We start from the raw sequence: 15,419 nt of genomic DNA on the forward strand, positions 1-15,419 counted from the left end.
GGAGCACTCATGTCAGGTTGTGCCTCATGTGCCCCACCCTCTCCAGAACCACAGCGTCGAGGGACAGTGAAAGGACCAGTGGAGCATTCCTCTCCCTTGCCACTGCAGGGGACAAGACTTGTTTATGAAACTAGAGAGGCTCTATGAAATTTAAGCCATTCAGCTTTTTGCTGATTTTCCATTCTAGGCCTTACAATGAAATTACTGCTGGATGAACTCAGAGAATCACCTTGTGGTTTTGAATTAGAGTTTCTCCAACTACAAAGTTGAGAGGTAAGAGTTAAATTATTTTGAGATATTGAGATGGAAAGAACCATGATTATTACAGCTGTACAGCTTTCTGTTAATGTCAGAAAGGGACACGCTATGGTCTTGCATTCAGAAAGAATCAAATGCTGTGAAACTAGTGGGAGTGTAACAATAGCATGAGGAATGCTGGTAAAATACCAGCATGACATGGCTTGAATTAGAAATATTGTATATTTGCCACATGTTAGAAGCCACTAACTGCAGTGGCTACTGTAACTGATTAAGAATTGTATGGGAATCTGCTTTCAATATCTGTGCTTTAAAAATATCTTGGAATGTAATACTGGAAAATATATTTCCTGAAGTCTGCCTCAACACCATTTTGTCACTGACTGATTTCTGGTTTTGTTCTTTTTTCTTTTTTCTTTTTTTTTTTTTTTAATAATTATTATTATTTTTACTGCAGATTCTTCATTTTCTTTTCCAAAGAGCTAACATTATCAGAGATTACATGCTGAAGATCAGCTGATAAAACATTAGGGTGTGTTTTTTTGTTTGTTTGTTTGTTTGTTTTTCAATATATCTCCTGGGTCTGTACTTGAAGTGCCTTGAAACTTAAACTCAGCCTGAGTAAAGCTTAGTGAATGCTTGAAATTATTATCCTCTACTTAGTACTAAGGAAAGGAATACTGTAGTTCCAAAAGTATAATCATGGTTACTTTTCTTTGGTAGGGACTTGACCAGCATTAACTCACTGATACTGTCATTTCTGCCCTGTGGGTTTGAAAGGTCAATGAGAAGATTCCTGTGTACCACAGAGAAGAGTAAGATAGCAACAGATCTGTGAATAAAAGTTACATCTCTGACGCAGATTTCTTCCATAGTGTAGAACAAATTTATTTCCCATATTTTTTAGCCTACTCATCAGCTATATAAAACCTCTGAGGTGTATATGCTCGCAAAATACTCTAAAGCAGCACGGTGAAAGTTTAAAAATCCTTTAAAAATGTTTTGGTGAGGCCTCAGACTCCCTCTGGAGTTGTCTGTATTTTTACTATAGGCTTAAATTGTTCAGAGTTAGGTTTAGACCATAGGACATAGCTTGTTGCACCTTTATCTGCATTCAGGACACCTCCTTCCTCCTGGGATACTCAACAATGGATAGCTGTTGAGTGACACTGCTTTGTGTAACCTGGTTAACATAATATTCTGTAGCTTTGCAGTGTAAAACTTGTCCCCAAAATTCTTCAGCCAGTTTCGAGACCCTTCTTTAGCTTCCCAAAATGTCTCCTTTTCAGTAGCTTTTCATCATGCTAATTCATAGCCCACTGCTCCTTTTCTCACATTGTCTTTATTCCCCCTAAAATAAATCTCTCCTTCCCTGGCCTTACTTAACTGTCTTGTAGAGCTTACAGACAGGCTATCCTCTGAATTCAGTGGCGTTAACACTTACTGACCTACTGTGTCATTTCTTGAGAATCATGAGAGCTAGTCTGACTGTTGACTCAACTATGAGTGTTGTTATTTTTGTAGCATTGATATTTTTCAGCTCTAGGAGCTTTTATGTTTTCTGTATGAGCCTACAGAATCATCAAGTCTAGCATTGTATACAACATAATCCACGCAAATAAATATAATAAGGAGAAAAAGTGTCAGGTACTTATGGTCATTTATGGCCGTCAGCTGAAATACACTGTAAACTAGTTTTAGGTATTTTGTTGAAAAAAACCTGATCTTAAATCTTGAGCAGTGTCAGAACGTTGATAGCAAGCTTGCAAAGTAAGACCTACAGTATGATGTCAAGAGAATTAATCATGTTAATTCCAGGAAATTTAAAGTGACACCTCTCTTTGTCCACAATAGAAGGGAAACTAAAAAGAGGCAACGTTTGATTATACTCATTAGTTAACAACAAAGAAAAAAAGAAAGAAAAGTGGCCCTAAGCATTGTGAGAGGAAAATTAGGATTATATATCAGGGAACTACTAGCCAAGGAAAGCAGCTGCCAACTGAAGCTTTGGAATCAGCAGCACTGAAGATATTCAGAGCTAGGCTAGACGTCCATCTATGAAAATGGGATAAAGAAATCAGTCCAAACACAATGTAGGGATAATCCAACAGAGTGCTCTGCCAAATTTCTACCCCAAATAGTGTATGATTTAGTTGCAATAGAAAAGGAAGGCATTTCTGCTTGCTAAATCTTTCACTGTTTTAATCTTAAAAGCAGAAATTCTTTTTTTTTTTTTAAACAAAACAAAACAAAAACCCCAAAAACCCAGAACTTAGTGTTAATAACTTTTCTTATTTTTTACTTCAGTAGCGTTTAGGCTTTGCTATGGTTTCCAGACACACTGATCCTAGCTTAGACTGTTGTTATATTTTTTCAAAATTAATATGTGTGTATATACACACATATATATATATACACACACACACATATAATAAAAAATAGGTCTTAGAATGAAAAATTGTTTCACAGTGTCTTTTCATAGGAGTTTTCTGGAGATCGTCAAATCATTCATACCAAGCCTGAGGAAAGACTGTCAGAAGGATATTTATTTGTTAGAGGTATGTAGGATAGTAAGACTGGAGGGCTAGGATGGTTATAATATTGTGGTTAGGTGTTTAGCCTATGTCACAAGTTCAAATAGAGGCCAAGAGGGATATTCATCATTCATTACTACTGAGTTATTATTGAAATGGGTGGTGACCTACTCCTAGTGGCCAGGCAGACAGCAGTGCAGTATTCAATACCAAAGTAAGCTGGCAGGCTAGCACTCAGCAAGAGCTGGGGTCCAGGTTTTTAGGGGTGTCTATCCCTTTAATATACAGGAAGTTGCCTACTGCAGTTTTGGACAGTTTGAAGGTGCTCACCTGAGACTACAGTGAAGTGGAGTTTCACGTACCTAAGATCTTTACAGAGACTAGGTAGACATTTGTCTGGAGCATTGAGCACCTTTAAAATTACAGCCTAGAATCCTCAAGATGTTTTCAATGAAACTGATTCACCATTTTTCAATGCAACCTTAATAAGCCTTTTTTTCCTCATTGTTTAACACAGCACATACTGTGAATGAAGAGAGATGACAGTTTACTTGTTTTCAAGTATTTTTCAAGTATGCTGCTGCAGGCATAGTCTCCTTTCACAGCAATGTCTTCCAGTACAGGAGTCATATCACAGATAACAGACTAGTACAGAGATGGAGCAGATAACAGTTTTAAAGAAGCTATTTCAGACATAGAATTAGTTTTTAAATAACAAATTGATCTTCAGATTGAGTAGCAATTTTCTGTAGATATGTGACATACAGAATTTAACCACTGTAACCACAGTACTGTCTGTACCTTGCATTTCCTTATTTATACTGTAAATATTAGTGCTAGCTTCTAAGAAATGCCAGAATAGATCGAGGATGACTCTTAGCAAAAGTAAGCCTGCCACATTGCCACTGTGTTCTGAAGACATATCACGTGGTGGGAGGGAAGTATGAATATCTGCTATCTGATGTATACAATTGAAAAGGGAAAACACAGAATGAAATCATCAAGCCACATTAGCCAAAGTGAACAGATAAGAGAGGGTATAACACTGGAATTGTAAACAATCAAGCTGAGATTACATTTCCATGTATAACAGTGTGCACCTTTAGATGTGGAAACGAAAATGTTAATACTAGTGGCTTATCACTGGAAATGTTCAAAATGCTTCAAGGATGGGCCTATAATAGTTATGTGTATAACCCTCCCTCCCCTGCTATTTTGTGTACTGTTTGAGATTGTTCTCTAAGTAACTCAGGCCGGAAAATGAAACTCAACTGACCTCCATTCAGACTCATGCCCATGTGTTTGCTCTCTGCCCCCACACCCTGCTTCCTCTGCTGTGCCATAAGCACTTTGTATCACCACTGGTTAGCTCCAGCTTTCCCTTTCTTTCTCCTGCCCACCTGGGATCCCAGCACCCTTCACAGCCACGGCACAAAAAGAGTCGCATACACGTGCTGCTCACAGTCTCTGTCTTCCTCCTGTTGGTGAAACCACATGTGCTCAAAGTTGTAAATAAAGGTGGCAGATAAAATGCGAGAAATGTGGCAGAATCTCTATTTCCCTCATTCCTTCCCCCTCTACCACCAAGAGAGGAAACCACAATGGCAGGAAGAGCACAGTGTTTCTTCCCAAGGACACTCATTTCTGCAGTCAGTAGCTCACATTTACCCAGATTTTGCTTTCTGTGTTGATACACATTGAGCTTAGCAAAATATGAGGCCTACTTGGACATTTAAAGTCAGTCGAGTAGGACATTTTGGTGGAGGAAACAGTCAAGTCGGCTACCACATAATGGGAGCTTTTATAGTCTACCATTCAGGCAGGGCTGCTGAGCCAGCTCACAGTAAGAATGTGCAAGTTGTGCTGTTTTTACTTGCTACTGGTCTAGCATTGACCTGTTTGGAATAACTCATTCATTCTTGCATACACATGTATACACCTCTCAACAAGATTTTGGGTGGATTTTCTGAAGCTGATGGTTTTCTCAGAAGACTTTGCCTGTGGTGAGCACACTTCATTACCCTTGTTGTGCCACTTCATAACTTCTTGTTAACTTTTTATATTTTACCCACTATTCCAATGCAGTGTTTTTTATTCTCTGGTTTTCAGCCACCACCCTTGTCCATTTTTCACTCTTTCTAGCTTGCATGCAGACACCATCTGGCATTACCCCCAGGGTTTCCTAGACAAGGGCAATCTAGTTAGCCTTGTGAAATTCAAACCCCAGGCAAGACAAAAACTGCATAAAACACCATAAGATACTTTTTCTCACTTCTGTATGAGGAGCAACTACATTACTTAGGGCAACTGTAAGAACAGAAATTTCATCTCAAAATGAGTTATCCTCTCAACCAACCTATTCTTTTCCCCAAAGTTTTCATTTCAATTTAATTGAGTTACTACAACTCTTTTCCAGTCAAGCGAAAGTTTGACCAGCTTGTGTGTAATTACAGGGCTTCAGAGTAAAATATCATGTAAGGAACTGTCTGTAACAATGCCTGAAATAAAGTAGATTGGGAACAGATTTAGTAAAGAAATTAGGAAGTCATTCCAGCTCTCTTTTCTTTTAGAAATAACATATTGCAAATAAAATCTCTGAGGCAAGATTCTGGACAAAGACATTCTTTTGAAAAGAGACCACAAGATTCCTGGTTTTCTTAATGGATAAAGCAGAAAGAATTGGTCTCAGTCTGGGACACTCAAAATGCTGATCCTTTTGAACAATGTGGACAAGTACAGAATATTGTCCAATGTATTCATCCTTGAGGAGAAATAAACAAAATTTGTGTGCTCTGACTGTCTCATAGGAGTTGAAAAAGAGCCCCTCCCTTTCTTTTTCATGTTTGCATGTTTTCAGAGTTTCCAAAGGAATTCACTTGGGCCGAGCATTTTGAGCAGTATATCTGATTTTCTCTGGAAAATGATGATCTAGTTGCACAGTTGTGAGGTTTGGGGCCAGAGATTCTATTATTTATAGCTTTAAGAATTTGAAGTCAGTATGGAGCTGTGTACCTACACTAGTGTAATTCCCTATTGCTGGCCTCAGAGTAAAAACTGAGGTGAATTCTCTGTGACAAAGTAGGCTTCTGAACTATAAATACTTGTTTCTGACTTTTCAAGTTTGTTATATTTTGCTCTCCTGACTTCACAGTTACTTTACTGTTGTGTGTTTTCACAGGAAAAATTCATATTGTGGCCTCGCTCTGACAGCACTGGGGCAGTGATATGATGAAGACAAGCAAATTTTCCATTGCTGTATACCATGGAAAGGTAAAATGTAGCTGGCCGCTTCCTCAGTTTGGCAGTCACAAGTATGTGAAAAGAAGGTATGTGCAGCAATATTTGGGGAACATTGATACAAAACATCAATTTTCAACCTCGTTATATGTCCTGTGACAAGCAACATATACTGTGGTCTGTTGTCAGTTTGATTGAAAATGCATGACATTTAGATGATCCTATAAGATGCAGGTGACAGATATCAGCTGTATATGATATCAATCATATGTCAACTTTTGCTTTGCAGTGATCCTGGGTGAAAACTTCATTTTGTTTTTGTAAGCCTGCCTTGATGGTATATGGGATCCTGGGCTCCATCAGGAGAGGGGTGGTCAGCAGGGAGAGGGAGGTGATTGTCCCTCTCTACTCGGCTCTTGTGAGGCCCCATCTGGAGTACTGTGTCCAGGTGTGGAGCCCTCAGTACAAGAAAGACATAGAGATCTTGGAAAGGGTCCAGAGGAGGGCGACTAAGATGATCAGGAGGCTGGAGCACCTCCCCTATGAGGACAGGCTGAGGGAGTTGGGCTTGTTCAGCCTGGAGAAGAGAAGGCTGCGGGGTGACCTCATTGCAGCCTATCAATACCTGAAGGGAACCTACACCCAGGAGGGGAGTAAACTCTTCAGAAGGGCTGACAACAGCAGGACTAGGGGAAATGGATCCAAGTTGAGGGAGGAAAGATTTAGGTTGGATGTTAGGGGGAAGTTCTTCACAAGGAGAGTAGTTAGGCCCTGGATCAGGCTGCCCAGGGAGGTTGTGGATGCCCCGTCCTTGGACGTGTTCAAGGCCAGGTTGGACGGGGTCCTGGGCAACCTGATCTGAATGTGTACGTTTGGTGGCCCTGCTAGGCAGGGGGGTTGGAACTACATGATCCTTGAGGTCCCTTCCAACCCGGGTGATTCTGTGATTCTGTGATTATATTTTGCCAAGATCAAAAGACCAGAAGTAGACGGGCTAATGTTAGCAGGGGAGGTGGTGTCTGAAATTAATTACACAGCTAGAATTTTGCAGGCTGGAACTGAGTTTTTGTTGCTCTGTAAACTTCTAAAATGGTTCCATTTTCTATGGTGTATGGAGAAATATCTAGCTGGTTGAAAATGTTGCGTCAGTCAAAAGACACAGTTATTTATCAACAGTCTCAGAATGGTTAACTTTTTTAAAGAATGTGAGATGTAAATCACCAATCTCTGCTTTTAATGCATGGGTTCCTTTTCAGTCCTAAGGAGTTTGGAGCAGGAGACCACAACATGTTTGAAGTAATTTTGATGTCCGTTTTGCATATTTCTAAGGTATCTAAGATGTGGCTAATAATAATAGCAGGTGTTGTCTTTTTCTCTCAGCATGTGACATGAAAGTAGTTTGGCCATAGAGCTATGCATTATTTACATGGTGTCAACACGTCAGCAAGTGGGATGGCAGAGAGCCAGGTTAAATCACTTCAGATTTTAAACACAGGACACCGAATAATAACAGTGTCACACTCGAGGACACAAGAATCTGGCAAATCAGCAGTAGAACAGTGTGCCAAGTTCATTTGAATGGCTTTTTTTTTTTTTTCTTTTTCCCCCCACTGAATGATGAAGGAATCAAAATTGAGAGCCAAGAAAATGTAATTGGTTTTTTTTTTTTCTTTCTTTTTTTTTCCTTTTTTTTTTTTTTTTCCTCCAAAGTAGAAAATTGTATTCAAAAAATAACTTTCTTTGATTACTTAATATGAAGATGCATGGATTTCTGCCCTTCATCCAGAGGTGTCTACTCCTGACAATGCACAACCACACTATGGTGCATCTGTCAGCCCTTTGTCTTTGTTTCCATAAGTGGTAATTCTATTTGATCTTTTTATGTTCTTCCATTAGCTTTTTGTAGAAGGTAACGCAACAGGTCTGCAATCAACCAATGGGCCCTGTAAATGTATTTGTAAAAGGCAGTTACATTATTTAGAATGGGTGCTTTAAGGGTTTGAGGCTTCAAGTGAATGTGAAGTGAATGGAGCACATTTAGGAAGGCTGCTCTCAGCCATTACTACTTTTGCAGCAGCTCTGATATCTGTATCACCCCTACGACTTGTTCACCTTACCAGCTTGCAGAAAGCTAGCTCAGCATAAGTAAAAAATGGATGGTGTTCTATTGGTTTAGTAATCCAACCAGGCTCACTCGAGGGCCACATAAAAGTCAGAGAGGATGGAATAGAGGCCTGCATGCCAGAGGATGTGGGGAAAAGTGAAGGCAGCAGGGCTGCTGGCTGAATTCAGCCATACTGTGAACCTTTACTCTAGAATGCTTAATGCACAAGGAGGGGCTGATGGAAGATTAAAAGAAGCATCCAAAATACTGGGATTCATTTATCTCATCACTGTAATACCCTTTTTATGAAACTAGAGCTGTTTATTCTCATAAAACCCTTTTGCTTTTTTAATTTTAAGGGACAATGCAACCATTGGAATCCATGCACAGTTCTTTCATGTTAAATGCTTAGTTCAACATTCCACTTCCATTTCCTGGTAGAAAATGTTTTATGTGAAAGCAACTTTAACCTTTCAAAAGGGTTCATTTACTGTTACGTTTAGTATCAACTTTCCAAAAAATGCAGTCTGCATTTGGCATATTATGGTTTCTGGTTTTAATATTGGTTTAGGAAAAAAGAGTCATGTGCCATAAGTCAGAAATAAAATACAGCGCCAGAATTCTCTCTATATGTGAATTCACTCCATGAGCAAATGGTTTAAAGTAAGTCCGATCACTTAAAGCCAAGACTTGGGCTCAATCTAACCATGAACCAGCTGGTAACAAATAACACATTCAACAATCAGCCACAGGAAACTGTTAGGTTGCCTTTTTACAGACGACTACAGCTCTAAAGCTCCAGAAGCACGAAGGAATATCATACGGACTTGGAAAGTGTTGAACACCTACCATATGCACATAAAGAAGGGTAATAAAGATAAAAGGCCTGAACAGAGCTTTAATTCCTAAATTTCTGCTTTTGATTTATCAGCTACTTCTGCATTGCCATGATTTTCTTTGGCCTAAGATTAGGTAGAAGATGCTTGATCAAATCAGTCAAACTCGGGCTTCCCGCTGTGAATCTAACAGATGATAAATATGAACTTGTGAGTACTTTCTTGCTTTCTTTTCAGCATTTTTGTGCATTAATTTCTGAAGTGTTGACTGTGGTAACAATGCACTGCAGTAGACAGTTCCTGACTGTCTGTCCCTGCTGGGATGATGCTGCTGACATGGTGAGAGGGATGCTGAGTTAGAAGAGCTGCATCAGTATGGCTCTGAATTTGAGCTAGGGCTGACATGGTTGGGTGCAGTACCATAAAGACATGACTGAGACACTCTGTGGACCTTTACAGCACCTTTGCATAATGCTGCAGTGTGCTGTGTGACCATCTCAGCTGCCAGGTTCATCTAGGAGTCTCTGTGTTCTATTGCAATGTTTGGAGATATTCTGAGAATTACAGTTCAACAGGACTTCTGCCATCACTAAGCATCTCTTGCAGAAATATAGTGCCTTCATAGAGGCCTAGCCATGAGTGAGACAATAAAGACTAATTCTCAATGCTGCTGAGCTTCAGTTTCTAATAAAGGACTCAGAACTTGTAAGGGTAAAGCTTCAAAGTGCATACCGATTTACAGGGGGAGGGCAGATAAGAGGGTGGTAGCCCACCCATTAAGTCCACCTGGTCTTAATATATGATAGCAGTCAGTCTTTGCGCGACACACTCTTTCCATATCCTACTTTGCTACAGGGAGTGAGATTTCCAAGAACTGGGTTGACAGTGTGCTTATCAAAATTGGGTACACTACAGAGCCTAAGTCTTTCAGTCATACATAATAGTTTTATCACCCCTTGAACTGCAGCAGCTAAATCTGACATTGATGGTGAAGCAGACCCTTAGAAAAATAATATTTATGACATTTAGTAACAGTAATCTTTTCTGATGATGAGTGCACGTCCAATGCTTTAAAGATGTAAAAGTCTGCAAAAATGCAAATTATTATTTTATCTGGAAATGTGTTTTGTGGTATCCCAAAAAGTACTCTCATTTTTTATTCTTTTTTTCATGCGTGTTCAGGAGTTCTCATGAATTTTCAGCCATGAGTCCATCTGGAATAATTCCACTGAGAGAAGAAGGCTTCCATTCTATCAAGAAAAAAGGCTGCATGGAAATCACGGAAAGCTACAGAAAAAAGTATCAGTCATTGTTTAAAAGCATTGTGGCCTGTGAAGATGGAAACCAGAATGGGAATTTGTTTCCAAATTTTATAAGCTTCTAGAAACTAAAATGATGAGAAACAAATGCAAAAAGTTCACAGAAGTACCAGTTACTTAAAAAAAAATCTTAAGTCCTTATTCTTTTATGATGAATAAAACTGATTAGAAGGATATTAATTAACCGGCATTATAGCCATCATTTAAGCAGGTAGAGATATTCCTAGTATGTTTGGGTTGCCAACTGGATTAGTTTTATACTTCTCAGTTGCTAACAATGAAGTTATCAGCCACTGGAACAAATTATTGAGAGGAACAGTGAGCTTACCATTTCTTCAAGTCTTCAAACTGAGAGTGAATGGTATGCTTTAGCAAACAATGGAGACACAGCTGGGTGAAATTATATGGTTGTACTAAAGAACAGGAAACATGAGATGTTCTATGTGGTCCTTTCTAGCCTTAAGAGCTATAGATCTATAATTTCACAAATACCATTACAAAGAATTCCTTAGAAGTAGTGATGACCACAGCAATAATCTGAATCCCTCTCCTGATTTGGGGTAGATTGTTCTAAAGAATTTTGAAAAATTACAGGCTACGGGACTGTTGCTATGTGGTACTGTCATTACAAGGTTGTGTAACTAGCATAAAGGGGGCACTTTGTAATTTTACAGTATTAGAAATCCCTTTTTGTGGACTAAAGAGACCCTTCTTCTCTCCAAAAGAGCTCATTGTACTTCAGTTCATGAATGAGTGTATAAACAAGTAAGCATGTGTACTGCTTTCCTATGTGATGCATTTCTCTCACTAAAATGTGTTAGATTCACTTAGTGAAAAAAAAATATCCACAGAGGAAATTATAAGATATTGCTAATTAACATAGGCTATTTCTAAGCTAAACTAATTTTCTTCTTGTAGGCTGACCTGAGACAAAGAGAACGCTTTGCCATAGCCAGTCTTCCACTTGAGGACAGCTAAATCATTGTTTTCCATATTTCTAGCAACCTTTGGCATTTGTCAAAACTTAAATACAGTGGGATATTTGGAAATTTGGGAAAGGAATGTATAACTGACTGAACAATTGGACATGAAAAGAAATGGTTCTTCAGATTTAGAAAGATGAATAAATTAACTGACTACATGTTTAGAAGGAAGACTGTGTCATTTCATGCTGACTCTCAAACACCATCCTTACAAATCCATCTTTAACGTTGTCTGATTTAAAATAAACATAAATAAAATAAAATATATAATAAATAAATAAATAAAACAAAGAAAACCACTGCCACCACCAACAAAAATCCGAAAACAACCTCCAAAACTGTAGCCTATGCTGTAAAAGACTATGAGTGTATGAACAGCATATCTTATTGTCAGAAATCACAATGGTCACAAAAGGTATTCATTCAGAATGGTTAAACTATCTCATAAGTCATAAGAGGTAATAACTTTTCTGACAGTATGACTTTCATCCAGAAGGATGGGTTTGGCAGTGCAGCTGAGACATCTGGATTGTCCAAACTAATGCTAGAAAAAATGTAATGATGTAGCTTTTCAAATGGTGACAGGGGAAACTGATGATCTAGTGTCCAAAATGGATATGCATAATTCCAGATGCAGATTCTTGGATTTTAGATTGTAGTTAATGGTTAGTAACCTTTGTTTCTATCTGTATAACTGTTGTTCTCAAATATATGCACATTGTGCCTTAATAACTACCTCTACTGTTCCTCAGTTAGGGTGCTGTCTTCAAGACATGCTTTTGCCAAATGCCTCTCAGGTACGGGTAGGAGCTGATCACACTATGAGAGAAAATCAGAAATCTGATCATTTGTCAAATGCAGGAATTAGTTTATTTTATCAAGCACTCTTATTGAGTTTCCTAAATTTATGACTCATGCATATTCAAATTAATTCAGCCTTTTCTTGCTACCATGTTTCATACTCTGGGGAAAAGATGTTTGGAAAAGCTGGATGTTATAAAAGGGGTGTTAGCTCTCTTAAGCTTTTCAAATATATTATCCTTTACATTTTCTTTCACCTGGTTTATTCTAACAGGCTTACCATCAACAGTGACTATCTTATTTGCCATGCACAGGCCATGTTAAAATACAGGTGCGTATATTTAATACATTAATTTTGTGAGTGTAAAAGAGCAATTTTAGTTTGACTTGTTTGAAGAAACTCAGTTTTAGTCCCTTAGAGATAATCTGAGTAGATCTGTTTTAAAATATACACTGTGGAGAATAAGGATACATTTGCACATTTGAAAGTTTGGAGGTTCTGAACTATACTTCTATTCACCAAGGTGGTTCTCAAAAGTTACTTCTGAGCCACATAGCAAGGAAAATAGAATAAGATTGATCTGCTAATTATGTTCCCTTTGTTGTGTGGATACACAGAGAACAGTTTTCTCATCCCACACAGGTTCTGTTGATCTTGAAATTTTAGGCCTGGCATGGAGCTCAGTGACTTAAGAAAAAGCAAGCATATTATGTCATCATAATGTTCTTTTTTTTTTTTCTTTTTTTTTTTTTTTTCCTTTTTTAAAATTCCTTTTAATATAAACTAAATTGAATTTCAACAGAAGATGTTTTTAACCACAAGCCCAAGGCTTTTTTTTTTTTTTTTTTTTTGTATTTAAGATGTTGAAATGGCACAGTTCTAGAATTTCAAAACCTTTTTTTTTTTTTTTTTCCAAACGTTTTTCAGGACAGGAAGTTCTTCTGGAAATAATTTCAGTTTTTATGAATTTTCATTTGTGTCCGTCTCTCTTCTTTCCCTTTTGAGAGCCTTATTTTCATGTTGGTGAGAGTATTGACAGTTAAATCAGAGTTCTCCTTTTCTATATGATGAAAGATTGAGAGACCTGGGTCTGTTCAGTCTGGAGAAGACTGAGAGGAGGATCTTATTATTGGTGTTTATAAATATCTAAAGTGCTGGATAAAGTGCTGCATATCTAAATGGATGGGACCAGGCTCTTTTCTATGGTGTACAGTGATAGGATAAGGGGTAACAGGCAAAAACTGGAATATAGAGATTTCCATACAGACATGAGGAAAAATTTCTTTGCTTTGAGGGTAACAGAGCACTGGAACAAGAAGCTGCCCAGGCTGGTTACAGAGTCTCCTTTCCCGGAGGTATTTGAAACCTGCCTGGATGCTTGCTTGTGCAACCTACTGTAGGGAATCTACTTTAGCAGGGGATTGGAGTAGATGATATCCAGAGGTCCCTTCCAACCCCAACATTTCTGTCATTCCACTACAAGTACTTTAGATTGTAATTGTTCTGTGTTTTGTTTTTCTATATTTTACATACTCTTCCATTTCAATTATTCATTCACAGTTAATAAACAAGTAGATAGGAGTAGTAATTTTATTAGCTCCTTGAACCCCTTTTCTTTACATCTATCTGGAAGAATAATTCACTGTCACTGATGAACTGTTTGTGTTGATGGGACAAAATCTGATGCCTTCAAGAAATGATTATTAATTAACCTTCCTTAAAATGTCTGGTAAAGGATGCTGGATTTTTATTTTTTTAATGGCAGTACTTGTACATGGTTGCAGTACACTGGAAACAAATGCTTTTTGTGATTTGTCTGAATGGATAACCTGTTCTGCTGAGAAGAAACTAATGCACAAGCTACCTTGCAGCTGGTGATGAGACCTCAATAGCTAAACAGAAGCACCAAGGTTTGGGTAAGTTCTTCACAAATACTACCAAATTATTCTACTGAAAGCCTCTATGAGAAAAGAATTACAAATCAAGTTATTTAAGAGCTCTGAAAAGCAAGGTTGATTCATAAGTATTGAGTAAGGTTAAATAAGGAAGTTAACAAATAAGCGAGAAGAAATTTTTCTCTTTACTAAAACTAAGAAAGCCTGTTTCAGCTGTTTCTTCCTTTCTCCATTCCAGCTGAATATTATTGTAGAAGGTCTACCAATTCAGAAAGCAAACGTTAGCTTATATATGAAAAGAATATTGACAATTACAACAGCTTGTATCTCATAATTCCATAGTTTGGTATTTGGGTTTTATTTTATCCAGAAAAGTTGCTAATCTACTACATTTCTACAGGCGTTGTACAGCTTTAGTGTGTCAAGTCCATGGCAGAATCGACAGACCCTCATGTCCCTGCCTGACCACTCAGGGTTCCCGTGCTTGACCTAGGCTTAGGGCCCCAGCTCAGCCCATGTCCTGTCAGCCACTATCCCAGCGAAGCTGCAGCAGTGTCAGGCTCCAGCTCCCCACTGCTCTGCTCAACCATGGGACCCAGTAGCCAGGCCAAGCCCTGGCTTCCCTGCATGGGAAGGTGCTTGGGGCTGGGACTGCCCCAGTACTGTGCTTCTGGTTGGGGAGGTGGGATATGAGACAGCCCCTGGCTGGTGAGGGCCAATCTTAGCAGACCCTAGGGAGCCTGATGTAGAGTTATTTGGTAAGCCCCTGCCACCTAAATTGTCTGAAGTTGTTGTTGTGTCCAGACATAGCATACAGTCATATTTCTAAAAATATTTATGAGGCAATATTGGCCTCCAGAAGGAAAGGTCTCCTCATGGTAGAGAAGCTGTGTTTCACCAGAAAGTTTTCCTGATGAAAACAAATGCTGGAATCTGCCTGTTACCTTCATCACGGGATGTTCCCTGAGTTTAATGACACTGTGATGTGTTGTATCACAAAAATGCAGGTGAATCAAAAAGGAATTTTTCAGTTATCAGCTTTCTAAAATGAAGTGCAGGTTCATAGCTTTTCTGCCCTGAAAATAATTCTCGCTTTATGCTTAGCTGGGGAATAGCTGAGGTCTTCTAATACAGATGTTGCCTTTATATAATAGCTTATATCACAACTCTTCTATCACAAACAGTGAAAGTTGTGGGAGGATGCCTGATTTTTCTGGGTCTTAAAATCCTAAAATTACTGAGGTTGGAGAATACCTCTATGATCATCCAGTCCAACCATCCACTTACCACCACTGTTGCCCACTAAACCCTGTGCCTAAGTACCACATCTCTACATTTCTTGGACACCTCTAGGGACAGTGACTCCACCAGTCCCCTGGGCAGCCTGTTCCAGCACTGTACTCACAGAATTCTCCAATCTGTAGCTCAGATTGTATTAAGGATACACTTAA

General features: G+C 38.7%; 1 long non-coding RNA gene across 1 annotated transcript in view; it reads left to right on the forward strand.

The window, feature by feature from the left end:
* The window catches only part of LOC128089317 (uncharacterized), a 287,883-nt gene that overhangs the window by 86,194 nt on the left and 186,270 nt on the right, over window positions 1-15,419 (forward strand). Inside the window, exons 7-12 of the long non-coding RNA XR_008210480.1 lie at window positions 188-273; window positions 5,971-6,118; window positions 9,065-9,179; window positions 10,152-10,268; window positions 12,347-12,403; window positions 13,839-13,989. This is a non-coding gene — a long non-coding RNA (uncharacterized LOC128089317). The remainder of the gene's footprint in view (window positions 1-187; window positions 274-5,970; window positions 6,119-9,064; window positions 9,180-10,151; window positions 10,269-12,346; window positions 12,404-13,838; window positions 13,990-15,419) is intronic.

This window comes from Tympanuchus pallidicinctus, unplaced genomic scaffold, assembly GCF_026119805.1.
Source record: "Tympanuchus pallidicinctus isolate F22 unplaced genomic scaffold, pur_lepc_1.0 scaffold1, whole genome shotgun sequence".
NCBI lineage: Eukaryota > Metazoa > Chordata > Aves > Galliformes > Phasianidae > Tympanuchus > Tympanuchus pallidicinctus.